General features: G+C 48.4%; 1 long non-coding RNA gene across 1 annotated transcript; it reads right to left on the reverse strand.

The window, feature by feature from the left end:
• Positions 1-9836: 9836 nt before the first annotated feature.
• On the reverse strand, positions 9837-14561 carry LOC131829780 (uncharacterized). Its single transcript, XR_009352992.1, has 2 exons — positions 14415-14561; positions 9837-13359 (listed from the first exon to the last, which is right to left on the reverse strand). It is a non-coding gene; the product is annotated as an uncharacterized LOC131829780 (long non-coding RNA).
• Between the last annotated feature and the right edge of the window lie 418 nt (positions 14562-14979).

Below are 14979 nucleotides of genomic sequence, written 5' to 3' on the forward strand. Positions count from 1 at the left end.
TCAGGCAGGGCGATGGCAGGAAGATCTTATTAACACCTTTCCACCAAGGGGAAAAATAATATTTCAGCGTGTTCTCTTTGTGTCTTCAAGCGGTGATAAGGTGCCATCAAAGTGCCAGTCTGAGCTGCGTTCAAATGAAGGATTATTCTGATAAGATGCGGGGAGAGATGCTGGGGGAAGGGAGGCTCTGGTAGGGCTTGCGGGGGGGGGGGGGCGCCGGTTTAAGGTTATTAAACAGGAAATGCCTGGCCTCGGCAGATCAAGGGGAAATCACACATTCTGTCACATTTGCTTATTGAATCTCAGTTCTATTGAAGCTCGAAAGGGGAAAAAAAAATCACGCCACCCCCATCAACCTTCTTGTAGGTCTTATTAGATTTCACAACCTTTCAATATTAAAATGCTAGTGCCGGTGGCAAAATTCCTTGTCAGTTTTTAATATCAGTAAGGGATTGTGGTATTAGGTTTAAGGGGGGGGGGTGGAGGTGGGAGCAGGGAGTGTGCAGACGGTCTGCAGAAGCCCCCGCCTGGTCTGAGTTGCATTTCAGAGCCCAGTGCAGACCCCGTAGCTCCTGTCCCCGTCTAATGAGGGGACTGCTGAGATGCTGGTGAGCATCAGAGAGAGAGAGAGCCACTGTCCCCCAGACTGAGGCTGAGCCTTCCCTCGTGAGAACTCGGCCACCACATACTGGGTTAGTTGCCTGGGGCTGCTGTAACAGAGTGCCTCAAACGACAGAAATTTATGGTCTCATTTTCTAGAGGCTAGACATTCAAACATGCAGTGTGGGCAGGGCCATGTTCCCTCTGAAACGAACCTGTCGGGGAGAGGCCTTGCCTCTTCTGGCTTCTGGTGTCTGTGGGTATTCCGTGGTATTGGCTTGCAGATCACTGAAATCGCTCTTCTGTCATCCCATGACTGTTCCCGATGTATCCCTCTCCTCCTGCTGGGCCAAAGACCACTTGGCTTCCATATGGCCTAATCTTAACTAATCACATCTGTAATGGTTCTATGTTCAAACAGTGTCAACACTTTAAGGTCCTGAGGATTGAAACTTCAACATATCTTTTTGGGGGACAAAATTCAATCCATAATGGGTGGTTTTTTTTTTTTTTTTTTTTTAAAATGTAGTCTCTACACCCAGTGTGAAGCCCCACACAGGGCTTGAACTCATGACCTTGAGATCAAGACCTAAGCTGAGATCAAGAGTCAGACACTTAATCTACTGAGCTACCTAGGTGCCCCATAAAAAACAGGTGTCTTAGCTTGGATTCCCCTGCAAACCAACCCCGAGGTAAGTATTTCGGTGCAAGTACTTTGTTTGGGAGGTGACCCCAGGAGGCATGATGAGAGGGGAGGGTCAGTAAAGAGTGAGTGAATGAGTGAGTTATCACTGGAGCAACTGGGGCTCAATCCCTTTGGAACTCTCTGAGGGGCTGTGGGAGTGGGCCTTGGAATTGTATCCCAAAGGGCAAAGAAGTCAAGTTGTTCATCACTCAGAAGAGGGTCAAAGTATGAACTCCTGGCCCTTCACCTGCCTCGGGAGGAGCCTCCCAAGCTCCTGCAGACCCAGGATGACCTGAGCAAGGACATTCAGGCCACGGTTTTCTGGAAACTGGCTCCAGGGGCCCTGTGGGAAGGTCAAAGGGAGACGGGCAGAGAAGGCATTGGAAAATGCTGCTCACGAGGACCAATGAGCCTGGGCCAGAAGTTTGGAGATTTAAGGACATCAGCCTGAGGACCTTCTGTCCCACAGGCAGAAGCAGCCCCACTCCTGTTCACTATCACCAGGCTTGTTCCTCTGGGGCTGAGCTTTTGCCTCATCTCCTGATGGATACTCTGGTTCTTCCAGGCTGGGGGTCCACTCTAGACTCCCATTTCAACTTTCTGGGATCTGCAGTCTTATCCCCAGCCCCTCACCCTGAGCATCAGGTAAAACTACTGTCCACTCTCGTCCAGTTCAGTTCTAGAGCAGGTCAGTCTCTTAGCCAACCGCCACTGTGACGTCTGTCTCCCATTCCCACTCCTGTCCTTTTTCCCTGGTAGTGACTGCCTCTGCCCCCAGCACAGAGGACAGCCATCTCTTTTCTGTTGGATCTACCTACTTGGTGAGCTCCGCCACATAAGGATTTGGGGAGACTCGGGTGCTAAAATCAAAGAGGAAGCTTCAAGCCAAATATTTCCAGAAATCAGCCTAGCAGAGCCCCTTCTGGGCAAAGGGCTTCCTAGTTTGTGGACAAGCACACCCAAGAGGCAGGACCTGCCCTGGACCACTGACTGCCTCCTGCCCTACCTCAGCTGCTGTGCTGTAGACCCTTCTGCCCTGGCCTATGGGCCACAGGGCCTGGACATCTTCGGGAGCCAATAGATGCTGTTGAATCTGTCTACCCACATTTTGGGGGTCTTAGGAGGGAGATGCTCTCTGGAGCTGGGCTTCCTCAGAGTCTTGTTTCTATTGCTAGTTTTCGTCCTGGTCCCTTCACATGCAGAACACCCATGGTGAACCAGCCAGTCCACTGACAGAGTTGAATAAAGCCCGGAGGTCTTCATAAGTAGCCGCGTACTCGTACAGGGGTGGATGTGTCACATCTTCAGCCTTCTTTGAGGTTCTGGAAGGGGAGGGAAGAGGCAAAGAAATGAAAGATGATCTCAGTGAGTAGGCTGTGCATGGCTGGCCACAGGAAGCAAAGGGTTAGGGGTCTGGAGACCTAGGTTCGAGTCCTGCATCTGTCTAGTTGTTAATTTATTTTTCACATCCTTGAGCCTCCATTTCCTCTTTGGCCAGATGAGGATAATGACATACCAAGAGGCCCAACATCCTCCAGGTTTGCCAAAACAATAAAATGAGATAAAGTCTCTCCCCAGGAAAATGGTCCTTCCCTGATAGACTCAGGTAAAGCAGTTATTGCGAAGTTGGTAATGGGAAGGAAAAGTAATTGACCTCATTTGGAAGGAGGCTGTGGCAGGTGAGCGATGCAGGTGGCATGACATGTCTACATGGAATCTATGAGGTTTCGAGGCAGGTGGGGGGGGGGTCTGGGTGGGGTTGGGCTTGGAGCTTGGGGGAGGAAGATCAGCCTTTGATGGGCGTGTGGCCTGTCAGTTCTGTTGCTCATCTGCCTCTCCGGAACACTGTGCTCTACCTGCCGCTGCTGCCCTGGGGAGGGCTCCAGGGGACATCGCCCAACCCTCCCAGGGAAAGACACAGCACATCAATCTGTCCTTGGCAAAGCCACAGCCTCGATCTTCAGAGCAGTTCCTGTGCTCAACACTGGGTTTAGAGTCCGGGGCTGGGGTGGAAGCCAGCAAAGGGGTCCTTTTGGGAATGTAGTTTGTGAGGTGGGAGTCGGAGTAAGCTGGGATGCTCTGGTACTGCACCTCCTTCCCCTCAGGTATGAGGAGGATCAGGCTTTGGAAACCGGTCAGCTTTGACCTCATCATTCCGTGCAGGCCCTCTAGTTTCCAGATCCAGCAGAGGCTCATCCATCTGAGTTAGTTCAAATTGATAAAACAGTTTACCCCAGGTCTCTTTCTGTTACGTAATTTCTGTTTTAGTATCAGCTGCAGAAGCTGTACTTCAGGGACAGATGTGAAACATGGTCTTCCCGATGTCTTCCCGGACAGACTGCTTGTGTGTGGGCTAAGTGACAGCTTGAGTGGAGCTTGCTTCACCGGTCCATCTTGAGAAGCCCCTTCGTGGATATCCTTAACCTCCTGCGAAGGTCTGACCGGCATGGGGCAGGCGAGTCCACAGTGGCCGACCTGAAGGTCGTTTGTGTGTGTGTCTGGCTCCCCACTGGCCGTGAGCTCCTCAGGGGCTGGACCTGCCCTTCTTTGTGTCCTGGGAATTCTGCGCAGCATCTGGCCATGTCAGCACTGCTTGCATGTTAAGTGAGTCAAACCCTGCCTCTTGGCCCTGGAAACTGGAGGCCCCATTGAGAACCTGGGGGGAAGCCAGGTTGACAGCTGAGCAGCTCTCTCCCAGAAGCAGCCTTATGAATCTGTTCTCATTAGCAAGAGGCCCTGGGGGGAGGGGACGAGAGTGAGTGGGTGGATGTATGTCGGAGTGCTGGGGAGAGCTCTGCCATTAACCTGTCACCACCCCCTCGAATCTATGATGCCTTGCTTCTGGTTTGGGCAGGCTGTTTGCAAGTAGTTGCTTTTCGGGATTCTGGAGAAATCTTGACTCCAAACCCCAGTATCTGGCGAACCCTCACAGCATCCTGTCTAGAAAGTCATACTTTCCCTGCTCAGTTACCATTTTCAGGTGCACAAACTGGCCTGTTCATTTTTGTGTAAGGGATGGAGGAGGAGCCAAAAAGTTGTGCTTGGCCTTGGCGGTGGGTTTCCTTTGTTGTGAGTGCTCTTTCAGGGTCAAGGCTGGCAGCCTCAGTTGCGGTCCACATTTGACCCTTGGTCTTTAGGCCACAGGACTTTAATGGCAGACAAGTGAGAAGTTGTTAAAACTGTGTCTCCATCCCACCCAGGAAATACAGTTCATTGCCATGGACCCAGCGTTCGTGACCTTGAAAGAATGAGGTCTCTAACCCGGGAGCCTCTCGTTGGAGCCAGTGCAGGGCTCTGGGTCTCTCCCTTCCCATCCACACGGCCAACTATTGGGTCCGAGGCATGAGACAGCTGGAGTGACAGGTTAGCTTCTGCTGTAGCTCTCAGAGGCTCAGAGCCCCCACCAATGCCCACTGGCACCTCCTATGCCCGCCGTCATGGTAGAACACGCTTGCTTTCTCCTGATGGCCTAATTTCCTATTTAAATTTGTATACCATTAAGATAATAAAGCTGTTTCCTTTGTTGAAGACCACATAAAACTAGGTTAGGCGTGGAGACAATGAGGGACGCAGGGTCAAGAGAAAATACAAATGAAGGCCGGGTCTCAGGTGGGAGACACTACTGAAGGCTCTGGCTGAGCCTGAGCTTTTAGATTGGCTTATTAGCATCATGATTGTTACGGTCTCAGCTTCAGAGTATAATAAACCTCATGCTTCCACGTTCATCCTCTGAAGATGTTTGCTAGCTGAAAAGACAGGTTTCAGCTCTTCTTTGGGGCCCAGATCTACACGAGTTCTCTGATGGGCTGCAGCTGCAGCTGCCAGACAGGTGAGGGAAGTAGGACGCAAAGGATGTGCAAACCGCCAGGGGCCGGTATGCGGAAGTGATGGCGGTGCGCGTAGTGGGCTCCTTCCAAAGTGCCCTTGACTTTGTGCAATCACTGCCCGTGCTCCACTTGGAGCCTCTGATGGTTCCTCTGAGCAGGAGAATGTGCTCTTCACAAAACACTCTGAGAATGTTACTGTTTTGGAAACAGCTTTGCTTGCCATTATTTGGAGAAGAGCGTTTTGGTTTCGAGGAGTATCCAGGCAGGTTGTTCCTGCTGCGACCAAGTCACAGAGGAGTAGGGGAGAAGGGTCCCTGCTAAGGACCTGGGCTTGGATAGTGCTCTTCTACAGCTCTGGCATCAAGTCACGTAAGAGTCACATCCAGGCCCCACCCCTAAAGAGGAAAAGAGGTAACGTCTGCAAAAAAGGTTTCTGCAGTGTGGAGTGCATGGAAAGTGCTCCATAAAATGTTAGCTTTTATTTATTTATTTATTTATTTATTTTTAAAGAAGATTTTACTCATTTATTTGATGGAGAGATAGAGCCAGAGAGCACAAGCAGGAGGAGGGGCCCAGAGAGTAGGAGAAACAGACTCCCCGCTGAGTAGGTAGCCTGATTCGGGGCTTAGTCCCAGGTCCCTGGGATCATGATCTGAGCCAAAGTCAGACAATTAACCCACTGAGCCACCCAGGTGTCCCCCAGTGGTAGCTCTTCTTATTATTACCTCACTCGTATAAATTGAAGTAAGTTGTTAACATCTCTACTTCTTGTAAAATGAGGACAGCCATGCCTGCCTTATTGAGTTGTTTGTATTAAGTGAACTAATGAAGTGAATGAAATAAGGCATGAAGTGAAGTAAATGATAAAATGTGTCAAGCATCAGCCTTCCCCAGGTGAATGGTGCAGCTTGCCTGAAAGAGTTGGCACGACCCAGCGTGTGAATTATTGGAGTGGAAGAGAAATACACCATTCGATCAAGCCTCTTCTGTGTTTTCCTCCAAAAATGTAACTCTTTGTCAATATAATTACCAGTGCTTAATTATGAACTAAAACAAGAAACAATATAGAACAATATTAAGAGAAATTAAAAATACCTGTCTTCGAATTAAGTACCGTTTCATCACATCCTCTTAGGCCATTAATTACCACTTTCCCCTCTTCTTGGTCTCCTACTCAACCTCAAGGAGAATACTTAACTTCCTTTCGGTGGTTCAAGTGTCAAAAATGCCCTTAGCCTGGTGTATAGTTCTTTCTTTAGAAAAATCACATCTAACTCTTCTTCTGTGGATCCCTCTAATAACCCTACTTAGGGTTTACTGGAGGAGGCAAAGTGTTAAGTGTTTCACCACTTCTGTAATTAGTTCTAGAGAGTAATGACAGCTCCTTCACAGAAATAAACCATTATTCAAAAAATTCTTCCAGGTTTTGCTCCTAGAAGGCCTTTCCTATCTTTCTTTCTAGCTCACTAATGTAGAATCGTGCTAGAATATAATGTAACAACAACAGCAGCCAGTGTTTTTGTGGGCACTTAGTTTTATTGGTAGGGACCTTTCTGAATGCTTTACATGTTAAATCTTACTTAATTATAAAACCCCTGTGAGGTAGGTTACTATTACCTCCTTTTTATAGATGGGGATATTGAGTATCTTTTATTTTTTTTTTTAAAGATTTTATTTATTTATTTGACAGACAGAGACTACAAGTAGGCAGAGAGGCAGGCAGAGAGAGAGGAGGAAGCAGGCTCTTCGAGGAGCAGAGAGCCCGATGCGGGGCTCGGTCCCAGGACCCTGAGATCATGACCTGAGCCGAAGGCAGAGGCTTAACCTACTGAGCCACCCAGGTGCCCCGGATATTGAGTATCTTAAAGTATCTTGTTCAAGGCCCTTAGACATTTTTTTTTAAGTAAGCTCTATGCTCAGTATGGGGCTTGAACTCACGACCCTGACATTGGGAGTTGAATGCTCTGTGGATTCAACTAGCCTAGCAACCAGCCAAGTAAGTGTCCCTAGAGAGCCAGGATCCAGATGCGGGCAATATCACTCAGAACCCGTTCTTCCCACCAGGTGGCGCTGTGAAGCGCCGAGTCCGCCGGAAGACACAAATACAAAATGTGTTACAGGCAGTTCAGGAGGATGCCCAGGACTTTAGAGCTGACAAATGGCAGTCGAGCCCATGTCCCCAGCTGCCTCCCAAAGGCCAAGTGAGGTGGGAGATGTTGGATTCAAATGCTGCTCTTCCCAGTCTAGAGTCATGTGTTGTATCCCTGGTCTCTATCCCTGCCTTCCCTTGGTCCCTCCCACTCTTACTGCAAAGAAAGAGAAATCCCTCAAAGGCTGTTTTTGAGCTTATGACAACCCACCGCCCCCGCCCGGGCCCCGCAGCTTTTCTTTTCTGTCTTTACCAGTATATTCTTTACATTAGTGGAAATTTTGGAAAATCATGGGTTTCTGCTAATTGTAAAAGGGTCTTTTTGTTTTGTTTTGTTTTGAAGATGTTTGGTCCCAGAGACTTATGAAAGGGGCCATTTATTTATCTGCAGAATAGTTTACATATGAGAACAATACAGAAGAGCTTGAAAACAGTTATTCCATGAACACTAATTAAGAGATTTGTTTTCAAATAGCAGAAACCAAGTCTGGCTGGTTTAAGCAAAAGAGGAATTTTTTTTTGAGGGACAGTGGGGAGTCTCATGGCTGAAAGAAACAATGTTAAACAACCAAGATCCATAAAGGGGAAAAAACGGCGGTGTCTGGAGACCCCACACTAGTAGTAGGACCTGAACCTCCTCCCTGGTCACTGCCATTATGTGACTTAGTAAATTATGTGAATTTCCCAGCCTGGCGTCTGACTACCCCTGTAAGATAAGTCCCCAGTTGGAAGAAAATGTGATTGTTCAGATTCACTCTGGGCTCCACAGATGGATCCAGCAGCCACGGCCAGGTGCAGCCTGGGGTCAGATCTCCAGGTTTCAGGACCGCTTCTGTGGAAGGGAGAATTGTGAAGCACCACTCCTTTGTGTTTCGCCCCAGTGTGGTTTCTTTACACTGCCTCACTGAGGGATTGCATGTCCCATGACACACAATCTGTTGGAAAAGAATAGACAGAGAAGCTCATTGGAGCCCTAGAAACTCTTTTATGTCCTCATTCTCCCTTATACAACTCGTTACGCAATCTGACAGCCCAAAACCTAGGTGTGGAGAGCAGGCAGTATTGGCCACTCAGTGTTCCCAGAGTCTCTTCAGGTAGTCTGGCAACAAGGGTCCAGGGTCTCCCTTCCCCCAGGCAGCAGGAGGAGCTGTGTGCGCTCAGCTTCCTTGGTCTCCATAGACTCCAGGTGCCAGGCAGCCGGTGTTCCCAGTGACTCCTGTGAACAGCTGGTACCCAAGCTGAGAGCATTTGGTACCCAAACTTGGGCAGGTTTTGCCATATTTTCAGGGCCACTGTCATGTTTGCCCCATAAAAGGAGAACCCCAGGGTGTGGGGGTTTCTCTGCTGTTACACAGTCCCACCCTGTGTTAATTCACAGCCCAGCCCCTGCATGCTTCTGTGCAAGATGATTAGAGCATGGAGGACGGTGCAGACCCGGTCCCCTCTGCCCTCGAGCTTCAGCCAGCACCAAGCAACACCAGTTGGTGCTCACCCCGAGTCTTTTGCTTAAACCCAAGTCTTGAGGTCACGTGATAAACTCCATCCAAACCAGGAGTGTGGGGGGTATTATTAAAGGAAAGGGTCATCGATGATGCTAGATAGCAGCAGCTCTCGGTGCCAGGCAGAATCTGAGCCCTCAGTTTGAGATGGCTTTAGGAGATACTGCGAAGGGATGGATTCAGGGCTCAGGAGCCCATTATGGGGCTTCAGTGGCTGGGAGAGACGGCCATTCTTGCCCTGGCTTTAGTCAGTCACTTGGTGCTTGATCTGGGGCAAATCACTTGACTTTAATTTCCTCATTTTTATTCAGAAGTGAAATAATATCTACCCCTCTTGGATAGTTGGTGTGAAACAAAAAACAGAAATGAGGAGTATTATAAAATTCGAGGTCTTATTCGTCTGGGGAAACTGAGCCCCAGAGCCGTTCCTGAGGCTAGCTCTGAATGGGAGGATTGAATGCAGCCCAGACAAGCTGCAGTATGGATGGGGCACTGAGCTGCCCCGGAGCCCTCTCGCTGGACTTTGTAGTTAAAGGTGATTGTGACTTCTAACTTTCCTCAGGATCACAGATTTCTCTGAGCAGAGCTGTAGCCATAATAACTTAGCGGGCTCCAGTGGATCGATACCTCTGAAATCTAAGGGCCATTCAGTTGCTAAAGGCTTTTTATTTAGTCTTTGTGTTTGGTATTAATGTTATCCCCATGGCATCTAAATGGCAGAGCTATTTATGGATTGGAAGTCAATCTGACAGTGTGGCTCCTCGCCATCCATCATGGGTAGCAGAGAAAAATCCAGGTGAGCAGAACTTCTAGGGTAAGCAGGACAGATGGGGATATTTAATGCTTGCTGATGCCATGAATTCTACCTAATTTCTTTGTAAGCAACAGTAGCAAAGGGCAATAGTGAAAAAGCATCATTCTTTGAAATGTTAGAGGTCAAGTACTAAATGTCGCACTTGAGTTACGACTTCTACAGAAGCCAAGTTAAGGGAAAGACAGCTCTGTGATGTGTATGGGTGCCTTTCAACCTTTTTTGAGGATGTGGACTCCTTTAATTGGAAAAAAAAAAAGGGAAACAACATGGGAATAGCTGTATTTTGAATGACCACTGAGAAGATACATAAATGATATAAAGTATACTGTGTTCAGAAATAATTTTCAATGAATTTGAAGTTAATTCATTAAAACAGCACTCTTGAAAAATGGTGCATAGATGATTAAGATACACTTTTTCTACAGTTTATGGACACAACACCTACGTGGCCACTGATGACAATAACACATCTAATTATTTTGGGGCATTACTATGTCCCAGGCGCCATTCGAGGATATTATCTTGCTTACTCCCCATAACAACTCTATTACCCATCTGTGAAATGGATAATAATCACTATTTCCATTTTACAGGTGAGGGAACCGAGGATCACAGATGTCACTGACTGCTCAGTGTCCTTCAGCTGGTAAGTGATGGAATGAACACGCATTCCTGAGTTGCCTAACACTGTTGTCCCTTCTTGTCTCATGAGCAGCCATGGTCTGTGAGACTCTCCCAGCCCAGAGCAGGGAAGAGCTCAAATGCTCTGGTGAGCTGTTTTTGAATGAGAGCAGGTGCCAACCTCTGTTGACTGCACATAACACTTGATTCTCTTCTCCCCTGCCACCTTCGTTTGTGTCTTCCGTTTGCCTTTTACAAGTTCAGGTTTGGGAGAGAGTGAGCTGACTGGTCGTAGGTGGTGAGGCATGGAGAGTAGAAGGATTGGAATGGGCTATTTGGATGGAGTCTTATTCTTCACCATGCCTCTCCTTCAAGGTTCTTGATGGAGGAAGGGTATTTGCAGGGAACAGTAGTCAAATGGGAAAGCATATCACCTTATTAGAGGTTTGGCAAGCTACTGATTGCCCCAAAGGCAGGCAGCCCTTCTTTGGGAAAATCTGGTTTTGAAAATTTGAATTAGGAGAGGAGGCCCAAGTTTGGCTTTCTACTCCCTGTTCCTTGAAACTATAGTATAAAACATTGTGTAGAATTTTCTGAATGTGGGTTTTTTTTCCCCCCAACTCAGGAAGCAAGAATGGCTAGGTTGTCTTTGTATGTGGACATCTATCGTAGTTGTCTCTATTTTTTTCTGGTAGTGGTGCTGCCGTTTCTTTGGGGAAACTGCATCTCTTCCATTTCTTGTCATTCTGGTGGAGGCTGTATCCCTCTCCCACCGTAGATGCATTGACAGGGCAAGGAGTATGGATGTGGCTTAAGCAAGGCCAATCTACGGACTTTGCGGGGGGTCGGGGGGGTTCCTTCCTCCTTCTTGCATGTCATAATGGCAGTTGTGTAAGTTGGATCCCCTAACCACTTTGTGGGAGACGACCATATACAGTAGGAAGGAAGTTGAAGACAACACATAGAAAGAAACAGAGTTCACAGATGCATGGTTTGGTTGCGGGGGAGAGGAGAGACAGAAAGCCGGAGTGGGAGTTAAAAAACCTGAGTTCTTGCTACTGACCAGGGTGTGACTCTCTGTAAGGCACTAAGAATGTTCTCGAAGCCTCAATGTTCCCATCCGGGGAGTGTAACAGTGGGCTTCAGTAGCCAGTCGCTCCCCGCTGGCCTTTCACCGCAGAGACTCAGCAGGGGTTGCTTTTCTTCTTGGAGTCTTTGGTCCCAGGTGATATGGCCTTAGCCTTCTTCTCAGATGCTTCCAGGCTTGTTTCCTCTTCCCTCCCCTCCTCTGCCAACTGCTTAGATGAAAGAACACCTGCTTGTTTCTGAAACAAGGAAGTGAAAGGAAGGGTTTCTCTGCAAACTAGTTTTTGCTAGTAGAGCAAACACTGGGCTTGAGGTGCCGTGGGCTGGGGCGCGTTCAATAGCTTCCATACCACGCTGTGCTCTCTGCCCGCTGTGGGACAGCCTTGCCTTCAGTTTGCCCAGGGCCCTTCCACGCTGCCCTTGAAGAGTTATAATGACCCGCCATCTACTGAAATTCACTTTATTATAGTCCACGTGGAGGAGGGTCCTGGACTTTGATGGCCACTGCTCTGGAAAGTACCTTATAGTTGAAATGTTCACGCCGGGAGCTGAGTGGTTCAGTCTCTGGCCTTTGACCTCTCCCTGTGATCAGGAAACAAGCCAGATTTCCCAGGAAAGATCTGGAGCCTCTGAGAAGTTGCAGGGGAATAAAGGGGCTTTTTGGCGGAGGTGATCAAACATGAGTTTAGAGGGTCCATGTTGGTGGTGACCTTCTGTGGACATCTGGTGAAGGGAACACGTCCTTGGGAGTTGGGCTGTAGTCCCAGATCCCTTTTGCCTTCTCGAGTGTCATTGGGTTTACCGTTCACTTAAACTCTGTGCGTCTCTGCTTCCGTGTTTGTAAATCGGGACAATTGTTCCTATCTCCCGAGGGGGTTGTTGTGATGATTAAATGAGAACATGTGTGTTGTGCCATGTGGCTGGTACTTTTCACTGTCATAGGGATACTGTGAAGGCTGACCTGTAGCCCATTCGGTGGTTGGGAAGGTTAGGGCAGGACTGGGCTGAGAGGCCTGGGGCTGACTGAGCCAACTCGTGCACTTGGCGATCCAAAGAGAAGACCCGGCTCCCCTGTCTTGACCCTTCTCATGCTCCGGAGGCTGGGTGTGCTGGACTTGCTGGCGGTGGGGTGGGTGGGTTTTGATGGAGGTACGCAGACCCCTGCGGTGGGGCGTTGTCTTGTTGCTGCTTCCCTCTCTCCCCGTGTCCCAGGGAGGGAATAGCTACAGCCTCAGTACCTCCTTGCTCATCGCTCAAAGTCAAGTGGTGTTTTATGACAAAGGCATATGAGCATGTCTAAATATTTAACTGGCAGATCAATCTGTGGCGACAAGGAGCGGCATTTAAAAAAAAAAAAAAAAAAGACGAGACTTTCCAATGACGTCTTCATGACTGGCAGCACGCCACGGGGAGGCGGCCGGGCTCTGTCTAGGATATTTTGTTCTGATGCAGCTCAGAAGGGGAGAGAGTGGTGAGTCAAACAAACACTGGCCTAGAAGTCCTGCCTCCGGCTGATAATGGGCCAGTGCAGCCAGAGCCATGGAGAAGGGGCAGATAGATTACCACCATGTGGTTCCAAAGCCGGAGCCGGCTCCACGGCACACAGAGCTCCTGTGACTGATCGTGCCCCAATGAAGTGTGCATAGAGAGGTGATGTCAGATGCGAGGAAGGAGGAGTGACAGAGTAAATCCCAATGGTGTGTTTTACGTGCTTGATGGGAGGCAGTGCTGGGTTTGCTGGCAAGATGGTGGGTGTGTCTGTTCTCATGGAGGCTTGGTCATGGCATCCCCAGCCTAGGGATGATGGATCTCGCTGTGAATGAGGTGGGAGCATCTCCAGGCTGCGTCAGGAGGCGATGTTGTGGAGAAGTGAAGGCGGGGGCTCTGTTGTAGCGTGACAGCAGGTGAAGATGTGTCCTTCAGAAATGCAGCAGTGGTCATGCAGCTCGGAGGAGTCAGGCTTGTCCTCGACTCAGATCGTCACAATGAGGGCAGCAGGAGGAATGATGGAGAATATTTACTGAATGACCACTGGGTGCTAGAGCCTCTGCTGGACAATTTACATACTTCCGCAGCCCCTGAAGTAACAAAATATGGGGGTGGATATAGGAATATATGCACACACATGCATACACTTACAACACAAATGCAGAGGCCTGCATACATATATAGATAGATATTTAGATAAATATATATATATATATATATATATATATAATTGCAAATCATTTATCGTTATTTCCCTTTTTTTAAAATGTGGACATGCTTACATCTACTCATTTAGGTACTTAATTTTTTTGTAATATCCTCTCTCTAAGCCTGCCTTCCTTTCTAGTGACACGAAATGTATCTAATACTCACCAGGGTGAGCTGCTAAGAACTGACCCTTGGCCTAGAAAAGCTGCCTGTTCAGTTAGGGGAAGCCCTAAGCCCACTTCGTGAGATCCCCGGAGAGAAGAGCAATTTGAGGAAGAATTAGGAACGTGGGGAAGAGGGGACGTTCATTCCGTGGTCCCGTGGCTGCTCCCCAGCCGGAGCGAACGCACACGGTCCCCGAGCTCCGTTCGGCCCCTCGTTCGTCCCTCCCCGTGTCCTGGCTAGTTTCTACTGCCTCGCTCTCCTGGGGAAAAGCACGAGAGCATACACTTACAACACAAATGAAGAGACCTTTGACCCTTACCCTTCACATTCTGCTGACTCTTATGTGGTTAAATTGGCAACCCAGATTTCCAGCAAAGATGCTAAGATTTTCCATCCACCAGGTGGACCAAAGAGCAGACCGGTTGAAAGTATAATGACTTTGAATGTCAAAAGGGCACTAAATACGAAGAACTACAAGACTGCTGCTTCAGTACAGTCCTATTAGATCTGGAAGACAAATAGCTTTCTAGGTTGTGACTACCAATAATTCATTATCGAGTGCTAACTATTTGCAAAAAACATAAGATGTGGAACATATCTCAAACATTTAAAAGATATTTAAGCCTGAAATTCTAATATTCTTCCTTGCTTTAGTACTATTACTTAACAAATAAACAGTATTTCTTAATAATTAAAAAAAAATTATTGGGTCCCCCCACCCCGACCGGGTAACTCTGAGAGACTCCTGTTCCTGCCGTTCCTGTCTCGGTACCTGGCATCTCTCCTGTTAAAGTTGTGGGTGTTAACAGTCGCCGCGGCATCTGGCTCACGTGCACCTGGCGGCGTGGCTACGTCCCTGTTCACTGCTGTCTTCACGGCTTCGAGCAGTGTCTGGCGTGGCGTGGACACACTCAGTAAGTCTTCTCTGAGTGAATGAGTCGATGAGGAGAGGTCGGTGTTTCCACGGGTGAGGGAGGGGCGTTCAGGTTCAGCGAGTTCTAGGAAGTCACAGAGCAGGTTTCAGGTTCAGCGAGTTCTAGGAAGTCACAGAGCAGGTTTCAGGTTCAGCGAGTTCTAGGAAGTCACAGAGCAGGTGTGTGACAAAGTGAAGGTTCACTTCTCATTCCCGGGTGGGTACCCTGGGCTACCAGGCCTGAATGGAAGGAGAAGATAGTTTCATTTCAGGCTGGTTTAGTACTCTTAGCCTTTAGTACTCATAGCTCTTGTTTTCTGTGAAATGAAATTCTCTTTGTCTGTGACATTCTTAGAAATGCTCCCGAGATACCGGGGTTTCCTTCACGTGGTTCTCCTCGCTCCTTCTAAGCAAAGTGCACAGT

Source organism: Mustela lutreola, chromosome 4 (genome assembly GCF_030435805.1).
Source record: "Mustela lutreola isolate mMusLut2 chromosome 4, mMusLut2.pri, whole genome shotgun sequence".
Classification (NCBI taxonomy): domain Eukaryota; kingdom Metazoa; phylum Chordata; class Mammalia; order Carnivora; family Mustelidae; genus Mustela; species Mustela lutreola.